Genomic DNA, 6,839 nt, shown 5'->3' on the forward strand with positions numbered 1-6,839 from the left:
CCTTTCCACTAGAAAATGAATATTTCACAGATGAGGAGGCTGTTGCACAGAGAGGTTAAATGTCTTGAAGCCAAGCAGCCATGAGGTAACAACAGGTATTCAAATCCAGCTGACTCAAGAGGCCACACAAGCCTAGGTCAGTGAGGCCCCTAACTCTTCTCAAATGGAGTCCCCTTCCCTTAACTGTGTTTTGATTTTACTAACAAAGTTTAGTAAACAAAGTTTAGTTTAACAAAATTTTTTTTACAGTCTCTTGTAATAGTTACTTAAATACATATATTTTATTCCCACTAGACTGTAAGGACTTCAAGGACAGAATCTATAAATGACTTATCATTTAATTCTCACAGACCTTGGCACATTGGAGATGTTTTTTAAAACTTTATTGAATGAACTAATGAATCAGTATTCTGCCATGGGTGGAGAAAGAATAGGACAACCTAAAATAGTCTCTCTTTCATTTACTTCATTCATTCAACAAATAGTGTCCAAACCTGTACTAGGGAAAATGCACTTCATCAGGTTTGGACAGCAAAGAACAAATGGGACCCAGGCTCAACTCCCAGAAAACCTACACGTCAGTGAGAGAAACAGAAATTAATAAAATAGTTACACAAATGACCGTGTTAACACCAGACTCTGGTAAATACTCCAAAGAAAAATTAAAGCATAAAATGAGAGATTAGAAGAAGGACTTGACACCTAACTTAGATTTTTGAAAGGGCAGTCGAGGAAGACTTCTTTGGACAGCTCATTTGAAATGAAGTTTAAGGCTAATTTGGAATTAACTAGATGGTGGGGGGAGAGAGAGGAGAGTGTGTTTGGAGGGGATGTTTCATTGTTTTATTCAGAGGGGGACAGAATTTGAGCATATAAATTTTCACGGACACAAAAGATTTTCCTGGATTAGAGACACTAACAGAATATACAGGAAAGTAATTCTGAAGAGATAGGTAGGGGTCAGAAATGCAAGTCCCATTAATTCTTTTATACCTTTTTAAGGCCTCTCATCTTAAAAATCAAACTAGCATAGAAGCAGCATATAGATAGCTGCATCCAGAGACTTCTATCAGCTTTAAAAGGGACAATATTAGTCTGAGACAAGGTATTTAGAATCATGGAGGTTCACTGGGTAACACTTTCTGGCTTCCCATCAAGAGTGTCTCAAAACCTATTTAAGGGAAGAAATGCAGGCAGACTTATCTCTGTGCCTTTCCCAATTCACACATTATCACAGGGTTACTCTCCCACTCTCTGCCTCGACCTTTCGGAGAGGTTAGAGACCTCCCTTCTTTTAGAAGATAGTTACTGGTAATTAATTCTGATATGGGAGGATTTATAGGTACCCCCTCATGCCCCAGTTATTCTGATTCACCACATCTGAAAATCTGTATTTTCAAAAAGTTTTTCAAGTGATTCTTACATGTAACCAGGATTGTGAATGACTGTTTTTTAGGTATTCATTGAGAAAGATACGGTGTTCTCATACCATCTCCCTTTTGTGGTAAAGGAGAAAAAACATTTTCTTAGAAAGATCAATTAAGCTTCCCTTAGCCATGTAATTGTTACCTTGAAATATAATTGCTAAAGCTTAATTTCTTCCTAAATGCCATTTTTAGAGGATTCTGGGAAGAGTAAAAAGCACCAGGAATCTGTCTCCTACCTAGACAGCAATTACACTGGCAGAACCTGTCTTATGTACCTATTTTGGAATTCTGGAGTCTATTGAAGACTTGCAGCTTCTAGGAGAAGGCTTGGACTGTAAATTGTAGTTAATTTTGATCAACTTCAGCTCTTAGCACAGTAGCAGCTAGGAAGTAGCACAGTAGTAGCAAAGGAAGCCCCTTGCTATTAGTAATTACTCTAAATGTGAATGAATTAAATGCTCCAATCAAAAGACAGAGATTGGAAGAATGAATTAAAAAACCAAAATCCAACTATCTGCTATTTAAAAGACACTCACTTTAGCTACAAAGACACAAATAGAGTGAAAGTGAAAGGATGGAAAAAGATATTCCAGGCAAGTGGTAACCAGGTAACGAGAAGAGAGCAGGGGAAGCTATATTAACATAAAAGACAAAAAAGACTTCAAATTTTTTTTAAAAAAAAGAAGACAAGAAAATCGAGACAATGAAGGAGACAAAGAAGGACATTATATATTTAAAAGGTTTGGTACAAGACGATATAACAATTATAAACATTCGTGCACCTAAATCAGAACATCAAAATGTACAAAACAAAAACTGACAGTTGAAGGGATAAGTAGATTTCAATTTCCACAATCAATAATAAATAGAAAACACAAACAAAAAATAAATAAGGAAATAATAGAAAACTTAACACAGTAATTCAACTAGATCTATCAGACATATAAAGAATACGTTAATAACAACAGACAGCCACTGTGGAAAAAAGTATGGTGGTTCCTGAAAAAAATAAAAATAGAATTATCATGTGATCCAACAATTTCTCTTTTGGGTATGTTCTCAAAAGAACTGAAAACAGAGTCTCAAAAAAATATTTGTATGCCAATGTCCATAACAGCTTTATTCGCAATAGCTAAAATATAGAAGCAACCCAAGTGTCTATCAGTGGATAAATGGATAAACAAAATGTGGTGTGTGTGTGTGTGTGTGTGTGTGTGTGTACATATAATACACACACAATGCAATATTACTCAATCTTTAAAAGGAAGGACTTTCTGAAACATGCTACAACATGGGCAAAACTTGAGTATATTATGCTAAGTGAAATAAGCCAGTGACAAAAAGGCAAATACTAGACTGTATGATTCCATTTATATGACATACTTAGAGTAGTCAAAATCATAGAGACAGAAAGTAGAATGGTGGTTGTCAGGGGCTTAGGGGACAGGAGCAATGAGAAGGTACTGTTTAATGGGTATAGAGTGTCCATTTTACAAGATGAAGGGTTATGGAGATAGAAGGTGGCAATGAGTGTACAACATTATAAACGTATTTAATACCACTGACTGCACACTTAAAATTATATTATGGCAAATTTTACTTTATGTGTATTTTTCCATAATAAAAAAAAATTGGGAAAAAAGAAAAAAAAAACAATACCAATGTTATTTCTTTTAATTTAATGGAAGAGCTCTAAAGGAAGTAGCAGTAATAAGGTCTGTTTTTCAGTCAGCTCAGACTGACATAACAAATTGCTATAGACTGCTTGGCTTAAACAACAGAAATTTATCCCTCACAGTGCTGCAGTCTAGAAGTCCAAGATCAAGGCGCCATTATGGTCAGTTTCTGGTAAAGACTCTCTTCCTGGCTTGTAGATGGCCACTTTCTCAGATATCTTTACATTGTGGGAGAGAGAGGAAGAGATTAGGGTCTCAACATATGAATTTGGGGAGACACAATTCAGTCCATAGCATCCTGTTGTCATTTATTTCACTAAACTTTTCACTCTAAATATCAAATACAAGAGAGTATAAGGTGATGCTCTGCCAATAATATCAACATTTAAGTACATCACAAAGACAAAACTATTCTCTTAATTCTATCTTTTCCCATATATTTTGAAATTGATGACAAAATGTCTATGTAGGAAAACAGGTTGTGCAGTGGCAAGGATAGGAACTCTGGAATCGAACTACATGGTTCTGAAGACCCCGTCACTTATGGTCTATGTGACACTGGAGAACCAGTTATAGGATAAAAGCCTCAATGTCTTCTTCCGCAAAACAGAGATGACAATAAAAGTATCTCATAGGGTTAGTATGAGTATTAAATGAGATGATACTACAGAAAGTATAGTACCTAACACAGTAATCCCTCAGTTAATGTCAACTATGCTTATAGGAGACAGGAAAGACTTTACATTAAAAAATACTAAGCAATATCATGGATATTCTTCAATGTCCAAAGAAGGAAGCGAGAACAGGTAGTAAAACTAAATAAGGTGGTCTCTCAAAGGAGATGTGTGGTCTAGTGGGTGTGTTGCTTTTGTTTTTGTTTTTTAAGATATGAGAAATAGCAGCATATTTGTATGCTGATAAACAGAGTTTGTAGAGAGGAACTGGCAATGCTGGACACAGAGGGGAGAACTGCTGAGTGCATCTTTGATTGGGTGAGCTGGGATGAGATCTGGTGCACAGTGGGGGCTGAGCTTTGCTGGTCCAGATAGTTCATCCCTATAAGCAGAAGGGAAACCAGAGTATATGGACTCAGAAGTAGGAGCAGTACTTAGGAAATAGGTCATCCGAGTGCGATCCCGTTGCCGGTCCCGGTCCGGTACGGGTGCGACACTGAGGGTTGCGATCCGTTGCCGGTCACGAAAAAAAACAAAAAGGAAAAAAAAATAATTAATTAATTTTTTAAAAAATACTAAGAAAGATCATGGATATTCTTCAATGACCAAAGAGAAGGAAGCGGGAACAGGTAGTAAAACTAAATGAGGTGGTCTCTCAAAGGAGACGTGTGGTCTAATGAGGGTGTTGCTTTTGTTTTTGTTTTTTCAGATATGAGAAATGGCAGCATATTTGTATGCTGATAAACAGACTTGGTAGAGAGGAAACTGGCAATGCCGGACACAGAGGGGAGAACTGCTGAATGTATATTTGATTGGGTGAGCCAGGATGAGATCTGGCGCACAGTGGGAGGCTGAGCTTTGCTGGCTCAGATAGTTCATCCCTACGAGCAGAAGGGAAACCAGGGAATATGGACTCAAAAGTGGGAGCAGTATTTAAGACATAGGACATCTGAGCTAGAAGGAAAGAGCTGAATTTCCCTGCACTTCTTTACTAAACATAAAAGAATTCTGTCCAGTTATAGAAATATTTTATTGAGATCTAACTGACATAAAAATCATATAAGTTTAAGGTGTAAAAGGTGATGTTTTGATATACATGTACATGTGAAAAGGATTTAGTTTCTGAACCCTAGCTATTTGGCATTTCCATGCTAAACTTGTTACTTCCCTAATGGAAGTTTCCCCAGTAAGAAACTCTGTAAGAAAAATATTTGATGGTGCAACTTCTAAGATGGTGCCTACCCAATCCCATAATAACTGACGGGAAGGAGCATATTTAGTTGGGTGCTCAGAAATTGAATTAGGAGCTTCTGGATAGTTGAACACATGAAGTTCCTGGGGGATGACATGGCAGGGGAGGGCATGGAAGCTGTGAATCCCCTCCCCCATACCCCACCCTATGCATCTCTTCGACTGTGTCCTCTGTAATAACCTTTATAGTAAACTGGTAAATGTGAATAAAAATCGAATTAGGTCCTTTGAACATGTAAACAATGTAGTCTCCACCGAGATTCCTGATCTCCTGTTGTTCAGGTATTTCTAGTCTGGACTCCATTCATGCCCTAGTGGAAGACATTAGCATAATAAGGCTGGAAATGTCATTTTGAAACATTTCCTATTGTCTTTGCCTTCTATTTTCTGCCTTGGTTCTCTCTGCCTAGCCATATCCTACTTAATGCTTCACTCAAGCAAGCTTTCTGAGTGCAAGACCTTGTCTTGGAGGTGACATTCACTAGTGATTATCCAGCCAGTCTTTGTCTTAAGATTATTTGAGCCCAAATTTAGGCTCTGTTGCTTGCTAATTTTGTGACCCTGGAAAAGTCTTTAAGTCTCAACTTTCTCATCTGTTAAATATATATAATGATAGTACTACTTCCTGGAATTGTTAGAAGAATTAAATAACTTAGTGCATAAATAGTTCCTAGTCCAGTCCACTGCATATAGTGAGTATTCAAAATAGTTAGTTGATATTGTTTTTATCTTTGTACTTCTAGTACCTAAGCATACTAGCATGTAGTAAACATCTAGAAATGTTTATTAAATGAATCCAGGGGTCACGTTATCCTCTGGATCTTTGACAAATTTTAATAGGTTTATCCCTCTCATCAATTTCCCGAAAGTTAAACAGGAATGAAAAATTGTACCTGTTGTTTCTCCCTAACATTTGTCATATGTTGCCTAGCCAAACCCAATTTCTAGCCTAGAGTTATTTGACAGGATTTCTAAATATATGAGTTCTTTCAATTTAAATTATTATTCACATGAAAAATATATTGTTGGGAGCACCTCTGCTTTCTGCTTAGATTTCAAATTGCCAAATTCTTACTTACAGGCTTGTGATGACACTTCTCCTGAAAGCTGGTCTTTTTTTCTCAGGCCAAATTACCCATCATTTGTCTCTCTCCAGAGCATCTACCTCTTAATCCTGGCATGCTCTATTATATTGTTTCCCTTGCTAATGGAAACTTACCATTTTTCAATATTGCTTTTAAGCTGAAAAATTCAAAGGTGCACATGGGTTTCAGGAGTCAGGAGGATACATGCCATATGCTGCCTTCTTTAGGGTTTGTTGCTGCTGAAGGGGAAGCCCAGCATGTTCTCTGTTTACCAATTATAAGGAAAGTGACTGGGGAGTCTTTAGAAAGGAATGAAGTTATCATTTCATGGGCATATGTTCTTCACACAGATAGAGACTACATTTTTCAATTTATCAGTTTTAGCATTGTGTTCGAATAAAGCAGAGATATTGAGATGGCTCTAATCTTGTCAGAAAAAAGTGTGATTTTGTTATCAAAGGTGTTCATCTAAAAAAAGACAAAAAGCATAGGAAACCTAAATGAGTCAAGAGTGAATATGGTACAAATCCCTATGCTTTTAAAACTCCTTCTGTTTATCAGTGAGTGAGTGGCTGCTATTATGCCTAGAATTCTTTTTCTTTATATTCACAAGCCATGTGGGAAGATAGCTTCTCTTTTCAGTTGGATGAAAGGAGAGCAGCTTCTCTTTTCAGTTGGATGATAGGAGAGTTGCACTGAGCATCAGAAAGATGATTTTGGGTTATC

The sequence above is a fragment of the Galeopterus variegatus genome, unplaced genomic scaffold (assembly GCF_000696425.1).
Source record: "Galeopterus variegatus unplaced genomic scaffold, G_variegatus-3.0.2 Scaffold2481, whole genome shotgun sequence".
NCBI classification, from domain to species: Eukaryota; Metazoa; Chordata; class Mammalia; order Dermoptera; family Cynocephalidae; genus Galeopterus; species Galeopterus variegatus.